Below are 15,952 nucleotides of genomic sequence, written 5' to 3'. Positions count from 1 at the left end.
CGGGGGTTGGGGACCACTGCTTTACGGTGTCATGTTCTGGGTCTCTGGGAAGCGCCTAGAGACAACCTCTGTTGCAATAGAAGCTATATAAATAAAACTGAATTGAATTGAAATTGAATCTACAGAACCAGCTCCCTGAATATGTTTGTGAATTGTCTTCTGAGAATTACATTGTGAAGTGTTTTATAGAGCCTAGCCGAGAATAAAAGGTGCTATATAAGAGCAGACTATTCACCAGTGTTGGAACACTTTTTTGGGACGTGTTCCTATTCTTTATTTATTGCCATGAGTTTGGCTGTGTCACTGTTGTGAGTCAACGCTGCCATACAGCTATATCTCAATTTTCTGCCTATGGATACACACTGGATTTGCTCTTTCATCTACATGTGCCTAACATAGAAATCTGTGACTAAGGACTTTCAGATCATATTTGTTTTATTTAAAAAAAAACCCAGTTACTGTAAATCTTGCGTTCCTACTCGTTGCTGTAGGATATTTAACCCTTCCTCTGCAGCTTAGTTCTCTGCTGCTTTTACGTCTCTGTCTCTCCTGACTTCTCTGAAATAGAGGAGCCTATAGCTCGTGGTTTGATTCTTCTTGCCAAATCATCCTGGACTCCTGTGGTTCCATTAAAACTAGTAATGAGTTCCTAATGTTCTTATTTAAAAGGTTGTCACCACAAGAGCTCTGATCACATCTCCTGACTCTGACCCTTCTGTTGCAGCCCCTTGCTCTGCTGTCTTTAATCAGTTTGAGCCTGTGACTCTCTCTCTCTTAGAGGATGTTGTGTATCATCTTAAGCCCTCGGGCACCCAACATGATCCTAGTCCTCCACGATTTTTTTAAGAGATTTTTCCAAGTATACCAGAGTGTGCTCTTACCATGATTAATGCAGTCTTTCCTACAGTGCGGTCCCTGCTAAACTTAAACATTCATTACTACATCCTCTTCTTAAGAAAGCTGTTCTTGACCACTCCATGCAAAACTAATTTCTAAGTTCCTGTTTATTTCAAAACGATTAGAGAAGATTGTATTCCATCAACTACAATAATTTATGGATGAAAATGGCACACTAGAGCTCTTTTAATCAGGTCCTCCATAGCACCAAATCAGCATTATTAAGGTTCTTTAATTATATCTTTTTGGCATGTGACTCTGGTGACCATGTTGTGTTGGTTCTGCTTGACCTAAATAATGTGTTTGACAAGATGACCACAAGATTTTAATGTCACGCTTAAATCCCCTAGTGAGCATTTGTGGTATTGCACTCGATTGGTTTAGGTCATATCCGGATGATAGGTCCTTCTGTGTCAGCATTTCAGCCTCAGAATCATCCTCCACCCCTCTGTCATATGGGGTCCCACAGGGTGCAGTTCTAGGACCACTGCTTTTTCCCTGTACTTGTTGCCCTAGGCTCTATCCTAAGAGCCCAGATATACTTGCTGTTGGTGCATAGTTCGCGTCCGTTCGCCTGCACCACCAACTGCAACGTCGCTCGCCTAGCACGCGAGGAGAGCACGTCGTACCGGCGGTGACCGATAGGGGGACGGCGCAGAGCAACAGTTGGAAAAGTGATTAAGTATTTAGTAGTAGAGATAGTGGCAGCAGTAGTAGCAGTAGCAGATTAGAACGAACAAATTAACATGACAACATTTGATTAAGAGGAGATTATAACATTGCTTTGGTTGCGATCTCAGCAAAGGAAACGGCGCCAGTGACCTCTGCGTCGTCACTTGTGGCCAGCTGGTATCTGACCGGGACCAGCGCCACTCGCGGGCAGAACGAGAACTGCAGGTCGCGTACGCGTTCAGTGTCTTTTTGAGAACGTGCACGTCAACGCGTCAAATGAACGCAGGATACGCGTGGCAGCCATGATGCGTACACGTATGCCTTCTGAACTGCAAGTATATCTGAGGCTTAATGGAATTGCATTCCACTTCTGTGCTGATAATTGTCAGATTTACTTGCCCATAAAGCAGAAGGACTACTTCTAAATTAAATGGATCGTTTGGAGGATATTAAAGCTTGGCTGGCCTTTAATGAAAAGAAAACAGAGGTATCACTGTTTGGACCAAGCGGCCCCTGGGGCGTCTGCTGATTTGGGACCCCTGAATATACATTTTCAACCAACCATTACCAGTCTTGGTTGTAAGATGGACAGTGATTTTAAAGTGGACAACCAAATTAGGGACTGTTGTTAAGTCCTGCTTTTGATCATTTAAAGCGTTTGACAAAAGTAAAACCGTTTCTTTCCAGGCAGTATTTTGAAACACTGATCCACGCGTTCATTTTGTCCGGTTTGGATTATTGTAACGTTAAATTCAGAACGCAGCTGCACAACATTTAACTGGTATTTATAAAAAAGAGAGCACATCGATCCTGTCCTGGCTTCACTCCACTGGCTGCCTGTGTGGTAGAGTTCATTTTAAAAATGTTTATGTTTGTTTTAAAAGGTTTAAATGATCTTGCCCTGCCTTACCTCTCTGAGCTTCTTCATCCCTGCTCTTCTTCTTGTTGGTCCCTCGGGTCGCCTGACAAGCTGCTCCTGCAGGTACCAAGGTCCTGGAGGAAGCTCAGAGGGGACAGGGCTTTCTCTCTTGCTGCCCCAACTGGGGAATAACCTGCCCTTGCGTGTTTGGGAGGCCCCTGCACTGTCCACTTCACTGTCCACTTCACTGTCCACTTTTAAGACGTGTCTGAAAACCCATTTTTATTCTTACCTCAGAAAGACTTTGTTTCTTTATTTAATCTCAGAGATTTTAATCATCTTATTGTTTTGAATGTGTATTGAATTTAAATTGTTCTTATGTCATGCTTTTGTATATGTCGATGCTTTTATCTGTTTTATGTTTCTTATAGTCTCTATAATCCTTAGTATTCAGCTATGTACAGGATTTGTTTCGGATATAAAATAAAATGAAATATGAAATAAAGTTGGTATGGTCATCTGTGTCACTATTTTTTAGGATTCCTCAAGCTTTAAGAGACAGATTTATTTGAATGAAACCGTAACTTTAAGTTGTTGTGTGGAATGACACTCTGAAAACAAACATTTAAGGTGTCGATAAGAAGAGGTGCAGATAACATTTGAATTCAGTTCCATTAAAAGATGGCACACTAATCTATTGCTGAAGGAGATTAAAGACTGATTATATCACTGTAACATTGTTTTGGTTATTTTTGGGACATGGCACTAATGTGAACGCATCCCCAGAGCTCTGGGATGTCTGACTGAAAGTATTTTCCCAATATTTTTGAATCCAAGCAATAACTCAGTTCAGAGGCAAAAGTCTTATTTATATCATATATAAAAATGAATTACAATACATGCTTGTGGCTGTAACCCCTACAAATATACATTTCCAAACACACAGACTCAGTCTCTGCATACACAGTCAGTATAGCAGCATCTCACCCTCGTCTTTCCTCCTCTCTTGGCTGCAAAGCACTTCACTGACACTATAAATCTGATGGGCTGGAGCCGTTGAGGTGCAAAGGAAAGCTGCAGCCAACACCCTGTAATAGCCTCTTCTTGTTCCTCTTAAACTGGAAGATGGCTTTTGTTATGTGCTATCTCCAATAGTGACACCCCTGAGACATACGCTGCATTTGCTCAATGAAGCTCTCTCAAGCACTCAAACAAGGCTGCCCATCTTCAAACTACACAAATGGATATTACTGTCTGAACTGCTCTACCGTTAAAGTGGGCGGTAAGTCACAGGTGAGGTTTTTACTGTGCAGAGACTGTCAAAATTAGATTTGCACATACCAAAATTATGAGGTTTTATTAATGTGGAGTCTTTGTGGAGGTGATGCTTCCCAAAACCATGCTGTTTCACACAGAATTGGCTACAGCACGGACAAGTTATTTCGTGTTTTATGGAAGGGTAAACATGAAAGAGCGCTCCAAGTCTGAACAAACAGCCGACTGATGCTCGTCTCCCTGACGGACAAATTCATTCTCCACACCAGCAGGTGTGGCAAATCAAACATTGTCCACTCCAAAGACTTTTCTTCATGCACAATCTGCTGTTCAGAGCTGGAAAAAAGAGGTCAAACTGCCACAACTGTTTCCACTGGAGACTAAACAACCTGGTGGGTTTCTGCGTGTGCGGTGACACACCACCTTTAATGCCAACAGGACTGGGGAGGAAATTCTGTCTTGTTTTACCAACGTTAAAGGTTAATTATCAAAGAAATTGTGTTTGATATTCCTCAAGGACGTAGAATGCCTCAGATGCGATGATAAACTCATTTAACCAAGCCGATTGAATGTCTCTGAAGTATTTCCTGGAGAGCTTATACAAATAACTTTATATTTGTCAAAGGACATGCTGCTGCACCCAGATTGACCAAACAGCCGTTTAAGTTATTCTCCCATTCAATGTTACATATCGGTCATCAAATTCAGAAATTTGTATCGGTATAAAAACAAAAGTGGGAAGTAGTTTGACACAAATGTATATATATATATATATATATATACACACACACACACACATATATAGGCAAGATTTCTGATGGAGGTTAAAAGCAGTAGCCTGAACATTTTGGTCGTATACGTTCAAATTCACCTCATTCATCATTCATCTCAAAGATTCCAGGTATGACCTAATCCACCTCAAAGTAATCTTGCAGCTTTTATTGCGCTTAAAAGAGCTGCATTTGAAGCCTGTTTGCTGCTGCTCTGCTCAGGCACAACCTCCTGGTTAAATTCTGCTGATTCAAGAGTCTGCACACAGTGCAGAGTCACCGTCTTAGAGGACATTTTTAAAGTGCATCAAATCTGAAAATAACACAACACCCATGAGGACAAATACAGTACATTTATCCTTCCATGTTTTACTGTTTGTGAGAAAATGTGCCAAAACCACCGGTTTTAGGGTCAGCAAATGAAGAAAAGGCAATATCTTTGCATTAAGTGATTAGAATGTTCTCACATATTAACGTTAAAGGAATAATCAAAAAATGAAAGCAGCAGCTTTATTGTAATTATAATATTTGAAATACATTTGTCCTGAAGGAATTAGGAGTAGCAGGAATTTTACTAAAGATACTCTCATGTCATGGTAAAACTGTCACTCTATAATTGCACAATAAGACAGCAGCGTCGTCCAAGCTGTAGTAATACCCATCACATAAAGGTGTTTTCATGTGTGACATTATCTGTACAAAAATGACAACAAATGCAAGCCCTGGGCCTTTGAGGACTCTCAGCAACCTGCCTGTGTCCCATGATCCCCTCTGTGGATCTGATCTCAGGCTCCAATTACCTCAGATCAAGGCAAAGCCAAAACTGTGTGCACTTGCCAGTCAGCATGAAGCCTGTGCTGCAGACCAGATGCAGAGGAAGCTTATGAATTCAAATGCCTGCTAATACATACACCATGCAGTCATATTATGCCCTTTTTTCCAGAAGATATGACATGCTTTGATTAAAATATTGCAGGATTACAGAACCACGTCTTTCTTCTCAGCCCTGCCTGACAGATTTGTTCATAGGAATCCAGTTTAAGGGTGAAGTGAGCCATGCAAGTGCACTTTATCCCCCTCAACTGTGAGGTGCACTTGTAGGCTGATTTAAATTTGGAAACACACTGGAAACTAAGTTTGATATCACCAAAGGAGAGGGCGTACAGTACCTATCCTAAGAGCTCCCACCAGTACACACAGAAAACTGAGCTCACACATCGTCACAAATTAAACAGACCAGTCAATTTTATTCTTTAACGCTTATATTTCTTCCATTAGAAACGAAGACACAGACAATTGGTACGGATCCTTTTTCTTTTCCTGAATGTTGCACTGAACTGGTACAGGTTGTTGCAACACTGTCCACAAGTAGGACCCCTAAAGTAATGTAAGGGTCAGCCAGTGTTGATAATATATTAATTTAAAATGAGCTTAGAAATCTAATCCTCAGGATCCTCAGGAGGGAGAACGAATGTTAACAGTGTATATTGCTGCAGTTTAGGATTGGCAGTTGTTTGAATCGGCTTTGACACCAACAGTTAACAACTTGGACTTTGGTTCGATTTTCAAAGAAAAAGTCCTAATTAAGGCACTCAAATCATTTCTTTGCATGGTAGATGTGTTTGATGTTTTGCTGACAGGTGGCAGCAAAAGTTTAATTTATTCTTCCACACAACACGCTCTCCTGTTGACTCTGTCAATTCTAATAAGTCATCTGGATCGCTGCTCTGATTGGTTGAAGAGCTAACCAAATGATTGAGAAGGAAGTTTAGTAAGCAACCGCTGGTGCCGCCCCTTTGATAAGACGGCCCTATAAATTGTTTTCAGACCCTAAATCTCTATAGATGTGGGTCTGATCTATCAGGCTTGTTAAAAATCCCCATTGCATATAAACTATTACTTACTTAGGGATATACCAATTTTATAGACTAATTGAATTAATCATTATGACAGTGCTCATACACATGCTGAAAACATTCAACTCCATTTGCTAATTAGTCTGGATTTTTTCTTTTTTTGCTATTTAAACAAACTTTTTTTAAAGAAAATAAATTGATTGAATACAAAAATAAGATGTGGTTTTCAAATTTGAGATTGTTCTTTTAGGCCATATCACCGACTGTCACTCCATTCATTAGTGTTTGTTTGTGTATTTTTTGCTTACATAGACACCATCAATGTCTTTCTTCTCTATAACAAATAGCAAAGAAAGTCCTTTCAGCTTGTCCCAGTAATCTTCCAAATATTGATTTTGCACAAGTCTTTACATCAGATGCCCATCTTGACACAACTGTTTCATTTATCCTCACACAAGATGTTTATTTATTCATCTACTCTTGGGACTGATGCTATGAGAACACCGGCTTGTAGCCTCTAAGGTAACTGAAGGACCCTTTGGGCCAAAATCAGCAAAAACACTGACAAGATGCCAGATTTCCTACAAATATTAGATAATAAAACATTCTGCAAATTACTGATAGAGCGTGAGTAGATCTTTTGTTGGTTTTTTTTCAACAAGTGTGAGAACGGAGGCTTGACGAATTTGCTCTGATCTGATTGTGTGATACAACAAAGCCCTGCAAATCTGAAAAACAAATGTTCAAATATAGAAGACCCAAAACAAAGTGATGGCTCTTGTAACCCTTAATTGCCTCCTTTCAATGATATAACATCAGCTGGGACCAAATGTAACATGCCAAACTTGAACAAATTAAAACAGTGTCTCTCCACCGGGAATAACATATCCATAATTATTTATACAGAGAGCACGATGGAGAGAAAAGACAACTTAGGGTTTAGTCTAATTAATCATATTAACTGTGACGCTTCATCTGTCACCCCTCCTGCTAAAACCGAGGGTGCAGAACTGAATGCTGCAAATCAAATGGTGTCCCTTATTTGTCACATGAATTAATCCAATTAGACCCTCAAGTAAAATCACTTGAACAGATGGGTAAAGAGAAGCACATTCCCACTCTGACCTCGGCCTTTAATTTGCTTTCAGCTGGGACACATTAATGAAACAAATCACTTATATTCACTGGTTTTCTTTCTGTTGAACTTGATGCAAACAAGTCAGCCTGTACAAAAGCTCCTCTGCAACACCATGCAGAGAGATGTTTGTCTAAGACTTGGTTTGCCAGGTTGGTGGCTTTGAATATCAGAAACAAGGTATGATGATTTGCTCAAAATACACAGAAAATGAGGATTTCACATGAGCTTTATAGATTCTATCCGTAGAACAACTGAGAGAAGATAAACATTATTACATTATTTTTTTAATTGCTGGTGAACTCCACAGGAAGAAAAAGCCACACGCTGTACACAGCTCCAGTAGCACACAAAATAGGAAACTCAATTTGTTCTATCCAAAGGTAGAAGCACTGACGACCATAAAATGATCAATAAATTGTTCTCCTTACCACAATGTAAATTTCTATGAGTTTTCTAGATTATAACCTACAGATAGACACTGTTGAAACTCAGTAATGCTCCTTGCTTTATGCCGTAATAAACACAACTGTTTCCTCCAGAGAAATTGATGTTGATTGTCTCAAATCAGTGGCATTGCCCTTTAATGTTTTATACACTTAACAGGCTAAACTTTGAATGGATCTTTGAGGCATAGATCCAATCTTTGCTGTAAAACGTACACCTTTTCCAAGAATTACAGAAAAAAAGAAGCATGGATGGATTGTGAATGAAGGGGTTTATGAGAAAAGGCCAAAACAGGATGCTTGGCCTGAAAGCTTGGCCCCCAAGCTGTTGCTCTGATGAACTCTCATCACTCATAGAGTCTCAGAGTAATCAATCACTGTGCAATAATAATAATAATAATAATAATAACCACAACCATATGCTGTAACAATGCACCTTTCAATAACCATGCCTACCTCATGCTGCACCTTTCACTTTTTTTTAAATGTATATATGTTAATAAGACCCATTTGTCTATTTACTGTACAGTGAGCGAAATAACCAGAGTCAAATTCCCTGTCTGGCATGTACTTGGCCAATAAACCTGATTCTGATTCTAATTTTGATTCTGTATCCACAGCAAACAACAGTGGATGTGCATTAAGCTCTTATCTTGCTGTTCTGTTTCTTGTTGCTCATTTTTGAAGCTCTCTGCATCTATATGTGTTTGCTTGGTGTCTGTTTTGAGCCATTTCAATGATCATGTTTTCAGTTTATGCATGTAGCATGTAGCTGGTTGTTTTTCATTTAAAGAATTTTGTGTTTGAGTGATTTTGCATTTTTCACTCTGCCTCTATGTGATGCACAATACATGAATGAATGTTGTCAGGTACTCCAAATAATTACATGACAATAAACCTAGGGTCTGTGCCTATGTCAGATTGACTAATTCAGTCATCAGTGCATCCAAAGAGACCACAGCCCATCAGTGATGAGAGTTGAGGACCCTGGACAGAGCTCACTCAGAGATGAGTCTGAACTCGGATGGAGGTCAGAAGCTCTGACCTGATCCACAAGCCTGCACCAGCTGCTCTCCAACCCATAAATCAAATAAATAACTGGTTTGAAGGAAGCACAGCTTTCCCCTGAGATTAGCTTTTTACTTAATAAAAAAAAAAAGGAAAAGAAAGTCCCTCCCCACCCTCTGCTGCAGCCTGCACAAGCTGCTGCTGAGTCTCCAGTCATCACTACATGTTCTACACAGACAGACACCCCAATAAATTATGCTAAATGCATTTTCTCAAGGCAAACTGTGAATTTGCACATCTTGGCTAATTTTTTGATCAGAAACGAGCATCATGAAGCAGGGCTACAAACTGGTAGTGGTTCAAGTTACATACCAGGTCAAAGCTGTGGGTTTATATCTAACATGCAGAGATAAAGCAAATAATATACATGCATAATTTAAAATCCAACGTTTACTCTTGATGACTTAAATTAGTCTGAGTAAAAAGGCTGCTGGTGCCTCATTTAGCAGACAGAAGATGTAACAGTGCGGCAATACTACCCAGAAATTAAGAAGCTCAGTCAACAAACCTAAGCTTTCTATTAATAACTGACAGGCGCATGAAAAGAAGAAACGAGAAAACCCATACCTGAAAGGTATATCGTCGTAAGTTTCTTTTACTTTGTTAAAACATGGTCATATGGGTCAGCAGCAGCAGAGACTGCCTGTGTTGTACCATCAGCAGCCGAGTCGCTGAGAGAAGCTCCAGATGGGGGATGGTCCGGAATCAAGCTCGCCATAACCATAGCAACAGGGCGCCGGAAGCACTTTCAAAATAAAAGCATCGACCCTAAATGACATTTTAAAAATAAATGTGACATTGATATTTTGAAATCCAAAGTGTCTGAAAACTTTACAGAATAAAAACAGTTTAGAACAATAAAATACATCAATCAATCAATCAATCAAATTTTATTTGTATACCACCTTTCATCCAGGTACATGAAATACAAAGTGCTTAACATTTTGACTGAAAAATAAGCATAACAAAAATAAAAGTAAAAACTGGGAGACCAATGCACACTGACATACAATATAGTTAATTAAAATGAAATAATGATAAAAGTTAAAAAATGAAGGCTAAAAAATAATGAGTCCACAACAATAAAATATAATAATAATAAAAACATTACAAGAAATAGATAAATAAATCAAACAAATATTCAGACAGGAACGCGGTGCATGGAGTGCTGCTTGGGTATTGCAAAAAAGTGTATCCCTCAGGTGCTCTTCAGTCGGGGATATCCATAAAATGTTGTAGACAGAGAACTGAGGCACTCGTGAGGGTAAGATTAATTAAAATGCCTTTATTGGTGCATGGCTAATCTATTAAAAGCGTGTCTACGCGTTTCAGCCAAACTGGCCTTCGTCAGGACAGAAATGAAAATGATGCTTGTTTTCACTTCTGTCCTGACGAAGGCCAGTTTGGCTGAAACGCGTAGACACACTTTTAATAGATTAGCCATGCACCAATAAAGGCATTTTAATTAATCTTACCCTCACGAGTGCCTCAGTTCTCTGTTTACAAAATAAAACAAATACCTCTAAAAAATGTTAAACAGAATAAAACTATAAAATGTGATGCTACATAAAAGCCGGACCAAAGAGATGAGTTTTTAGTCTACGTTTAAAAATGTCCACATTTCCAGCTCCTCTCAGATCCTCCGGCAGGCTGTTCCACAGTTTTGGAGCATCGTGGCTAAAAGCAGCATCACCAAATGTTTTAGTTCTACTCTGTGGAAAAGCTAAAAAGGAAGAGCCAGAGGATCTGAGGGGCCTTCCTGGTTCATAGAATAAAAACATCTCTGAAATATACTCTGGTGCAAGCCCATGTAGCGCTTTATAAACTAATAAAATAACTTTAAAATCAACACGAAAACTAACAGGTAGCCAGTGTAAATATTTTAAAATGGGCCTAATGTGTGTTTTCCTTCTGGTCTGAGTCAAAACTCGCGCTGCAGCGTTTTGAACCAGTTGCAGCTGATTTCTGGTATTCTTGGGTAGACCAGTAAGAAAAGCATTACAGTAGTCTATCCTGCTAGTTATGAAGGCGTGCATTAGTCTCTCCATGTTGCTCAGAGAGAGAAACGGCCTCACCTTAGAAATATTTTTTAAATGAGGAGGTGACATTGACAGAATATTATGTCGAAGGGAGCTCTTTTGGATACACACATTGGACTCTCTTTACCCTAAGGGCCTAAATGTTGAGTTTTACATGAGTGTTTTGTTATAATATGGATTTTTGTAGATCTGTCGTGGACCAATAATGGTATGGCTAAGGGCACTGCATTTTATGACGATTTGCCTGATGTTTATGCAGTGTCTTCACCCTTTATTGAGTGGCATGTATATATTTTCTATCTTGTATTTGCTATACTGTGTATAGATGTGTGTGTTTGTATATGTGTATGTGTATATATACTGTATGCATATATGTGTTGTGTTTAAATATATATATATTTTTTTCTTTCTCTATGGTTTAGTCTTTTTCTCTTTTGTCTAGTTGTTGTTGTCAACATATGGTTCTTGTGCAATGTTTCTTTTACTTGTACTCTATTGCTTTGTAGAGAGGACTACATTTCCTGCTTCTGAACTACATCTCCCATCTTGGTGGGACTGGTGCAGCACAGGTGCTGCTGATTGCCTTGATGAACCATATAAGATGGTTCATTGAATTTATGTGCTGACTATTACCCTGATGAAGGTCTTCTGACCGAAAGCTTGGTTAATTAAAGATACTTGCATTGATCCAAGTGTGCAGATCCTCTCTTTTTTACATAGTCTACACATGGTTTCTCTGGCACCTTGGCATATTTTGGTCGTGACTCGTGAGTGCGGTGACTGGCTCCTGGTTTTAAATTATAAATGCTGTTTTTGTGACACAGCGTACATGTGAATACATTATAGAAAAAAACATACAATGCAGTTTACATAAAAGCCTGTTTGAAAAGGTAGGTGTTCAGTTGGCTTTTAAAAGAGCTCACAGACTCCATACATCCATTTTCTATACCTGCTTTATCCTTTGCAGGGTCACGGGGGTCTGCTGGAGCTAGGGTTGCCAACCGTCCCTTGAAAAACGGGATCGTCCCATATTTACACACTGGTCGTTGGTCTCCTGTTTTTATTCTTTGTACTAAGTTTCGTGTTGTGTTGTGGTATTATGTGTTTCTGTCTTTGTTTTTTCTTATTCCTTGTACTGATTTTCGTGTTGTGTTGTGGTATTATGTGTTTCTGTCTTTGTTTTTTCTGATTCGTTTATGTTCATGTTACCATCAACCTGCCAGGGGACTACAGATGGAAATTAGCCTTAGGCTATAATCTGGCATATTTACATGTGAATGTTCATTAATATGCACTGTCCCATTTTAAATAAATAAATAAATAAAATAAATAAATTTATAAACTAAAGTATGCGTCCCGTATTGAGCTGAAAAGGGTCGCACTTTGTCCCGTATTACTGTGAGAGTGAAAAAATAGTCATAAAATGCTAATGGAAAATGGCATTGAGCTGTTGAGTTCACAAGTTATTTTTTTTCTGTTTTACTACAACGGTAGCCTTCAGTCATGGCCTTTGAGGCACAATATGTTTACAATTTTTCTACAGATTTTCTGTTTGCACTTTTTTTTTGCACTAAAAATGTGCACTATTACAGAATGGATGTTCTGCTTTCTTTCTATTGTTTTATATTAATTTATACAATTTTAATTTAAGCAGGACAGGTTTCTGTTTAAGAAAGATACTTATTTTATTCAGTTCATTTTGTCATTTTGTATTGTATTTTTGTATTGTATTTTGTATTGTTTTCATATTCTTGAAAAGAATTGCTGGATAATAATTTGTTTCCCATGTGATTGTGGCATTCAAAAATATGCATCTAATTCAATTAAGGTTCGATTCAAATAGTTAAAAAATCGTTTCACTCACAAAAAAAGGGGCTAAAATAATTCACCACGCCAGGAAGGGTGGTGGGAATCGGGCTGGCCGGCCCGTGCCGATGAGGTGTCCCTTATTTATTTTTCAGGGAGTTAGCAACCCTACCTGGAGCTTATCCCAGCTCATCACAGGCGAGGCAGGGGTTCACCCTGGACAGGTCGCCAGTCCATCGCAGGGCCACATATACATATACAAACAACCAAACTCACACCTACGGGCAATTTAGAATCACCAATTAACCTACTACGCATGTTTTTGGACTGTGGGAGGAAACCGGAGTACCCGGAGGGAACCCACGCAAGCACGGGGGAGAACATGCAAACTCCACACAGAAAGACCCACGCCAGGCCCGGGAGTCGAACCGGGAACCTTCTCGCTGTGATGCAACAGTGCTAACCACCAAACCACCTCACACTCAATAGATCTAAAAGGTGCAGGCAGCTTCCAAAATGTAGCGGCCATAACCTTGAAAGCTCGGTCACCACAAGTCTTAAGGCGGGTGCGTGGGATAGCCAGTAAGTTTTGCATATTTGATCCGAGCAGGTGAGCTGGTGAATACAGTTCCAGTAGGTCAGTTATATAAGGGGGAGCCTGACCATGCAGTGCTCTGTGGGTGAGGGTGAGGATTTTAAACTGTATTCTAAATGAAACCGGGAGCCAGTGGAGAGATTTAAGTATGGTGGTGATGTGTGACCGTCTGTTTGACCTGGTGAGTAGCCTTGCGGCAGAATTTTGGACTAACTGTAAGTGCTCCAGAGCAGAAGAACTGAGTGCAGTGAAAAGTGCGTTGCAGTAGTCAATCCGGGATGAAATGAAAGCATGTACACAACAAAGAGTACACAACACCTGTACTCGTATACATCCATCACTGCACAGATACATTCGGGTGTATGCCAACCAAAATCCCTGGATGACAAGAGGTCAGAAACCTGCTGAGAAACAGGAACATCACCTTCCAGTCCCGTGACATGGAACTGTACAGTGCAGCTAGCCAGGGCAAACCTGAAAAGAGGCATTCGCCTGGCCAAATAGGATTACAAATGCAAAATTGAGGACCACATCCAAAGCAACTTGAGGGAGGTGTGGCTGGGGGTTCAGAACATCACCAACTACAAACCCTTACCCAATGCTGTGGAGGGAGATGCCGCACTGGCAGAGGAGTTTAACTGTTTCTTCTCCCACTTTGAAAATACAACATCAGTAGCGGCTGCAGCCACCTCCTCAAGGTCGAGGAACAGGAAGTGAAGCGGGTACTAAGAAAAGTAAGCTCCAGGAAAGCAGCAGCATCTGACAGCGTCACTGGTAGAATCCTAAAAGACTGTGCAAACCAGCTCACCTCTTTATCAAAATATTCTTCATGTCTCTATTCCGGGTCACCGTCCTGGCTTAACTCAACCATCATCCCTGTACCAAAAAAGAACACCATCAGCAGCATAAATGACTTCCAGCCAGTGGCTCTCAGTCTAGTCATAATTAAGTGATTCGAGAAACTGATCAGAAGCCACATAATTCAAAGACCTCCACCCACATTCAACCCAGTTTGCGCAAAACAGATCAATAAAGGATGCCATAGCCACGGCCATCCACATCACATTGACCCACTCAGAACAAAAGGACAGCAACACCGGCTCCCTAAAGGGATGTGTGCTGAGTTCCCTGCTCTACACTCCATACAAACATAACTGTAGCCTCACCCACCCAAGCAACACCATCATGAAGTTTGCAGACAACATGACAGTGGCCAGGCTCATCACAGGGGGAAATTCATCTGCATACAGGAAGAGGTCGAAAAACGGTCATCGCAGTGCAGCATCAACAACTTGGTCCTCAACACTACAAAAACGAAATAAATAATAATGAACTTCAGCAGAAACATCTGACCACCAGCCCATATACAGTACATCAATGAGGATTGATTGCCAGAGTCCTTACAAACACCAGGAAACTGGACCACATTACACTGGTCATGACATCACTACACTGGCTTCCAGTGAGTCAAAGGATAGAGTTTAAAATCTTACTGCTGGTCTACAAAGCACTGAACGGTCTTGGACCAAAATACATGTTTGATCTGTTAGTTCCTATGAAGCTCCCAGACCCCTGAGGTTCATCTGGATCTGGTTTGTTGTGGTTCCCAAGAACAAAAACCAAGCAAGGTGAGGCAGCGTTCAGTTATTCTGCTCCTCACCGGTGGAACAAACTTCCTGTAGACCTGAGGTCTGCTCCAACTGTCAGCTCCTTTAAATCAGGCCTAAAAACATTACTGTTTACTGAAGCGTGCTCCTAAATGAAATACTAACCTGCTGTACTTTATTATTTTACCTCTTTTCTTATCATTTTATTTCATTTTATGTGTTATTTACTGTTTAACTGTGTCTTGCTGCTTTTAATGTTGATGTAAAGCACTTTGAATTACCTTGTGTTGAATTGTGCTTTCCTCTCCTTGCCTTGCCTTGCCTTGTGTTGAGAGGGTCTCTGACACCTGAATGATGACCTGACCTGGAAAACCAACACCACTGCACTGATAAAATAAATGCACAACAGAGACTCCACTTTCTGAGGGTCTTGAGGGGCAACGCTCTGGCGAAGGAGCTGCAGGTGTGCTTTTACAGATGCTCTATTGGAAGTTTGTTGGCATACTGCATCCCAGTGTGGTTCTCCAGCTGCACTGCTCAGGAGAAAACAGCGCTCCAGAGAGGCGTCAACACAGCACAGAAGATCACCGGCTGTGCTCTCCTCTCGTTAGAGGAGCTGTTCAGGTCCCACTACTACAACAAGGCCTGTAGCACCTTTACCCGAAGGACACATCCCACCCAGCACATTACCTGTTCCAGCTGCTGCCCTCAGGAAGACGCTTCAGGACAATAAAAGCCAAGAGAAATAGACTTAAAAACAGCACATATACCACATATACCAGGGCAGTTGCAATAGTCACTGAACACTAAACAGTGACACGTGCACTTCAACATGCATCCAATACTGTATTTACAATATAATTGGTGCTTTATTTCTTGTTTTATTTAACATTAACATTATGTTTTATCTATAATTAACAAAATGTT

The 15,952-nt window shown here is 40.3% G+C and overlaps 1 protein-coding gene across 1 annotated transcript in view; it reads right to left on the bottom strand.

The window, feature by feature from the left end:
• The window catches only part of pacsin1b (protein kinase C and casein kinase substrate in neurons 1b), a 38,542-nt gene extending 28,878 nt beyond the window's left edge, over positions 1–9,664 (bottom strand). The window contains exon 1 of the mRNA XM_061726872.1: positions 9,546–9,664. The gene's annotated coding sequence lies outside the window, so the exon portion shown is untranslated. The remainder of the gene's footprint in view (positions 1–9,545) is intronic.
• Between the last annotated feature and the right edge of the window lie 6,288 nt (positions 9,665–15,952).

This window comes from Cololabis saira, chromosome 8, assembly GCF_033807715.1.
Source record: "Cololabis saira isolate AMF1-May2022 chromosome 8, fColSai1.1, whole genome shotgun sequence".
Taxonomy (NCBI): Eukaryota; Metazoa; Chordata; class Actinopteri; order Beloniformes; family Belonidae; genus Cololabis; species Cololabis saira.
Note: the sequence above shows the minus strand (reverse complement) of the source record. Positions and strands in the feature narration are given on the sequence as shown.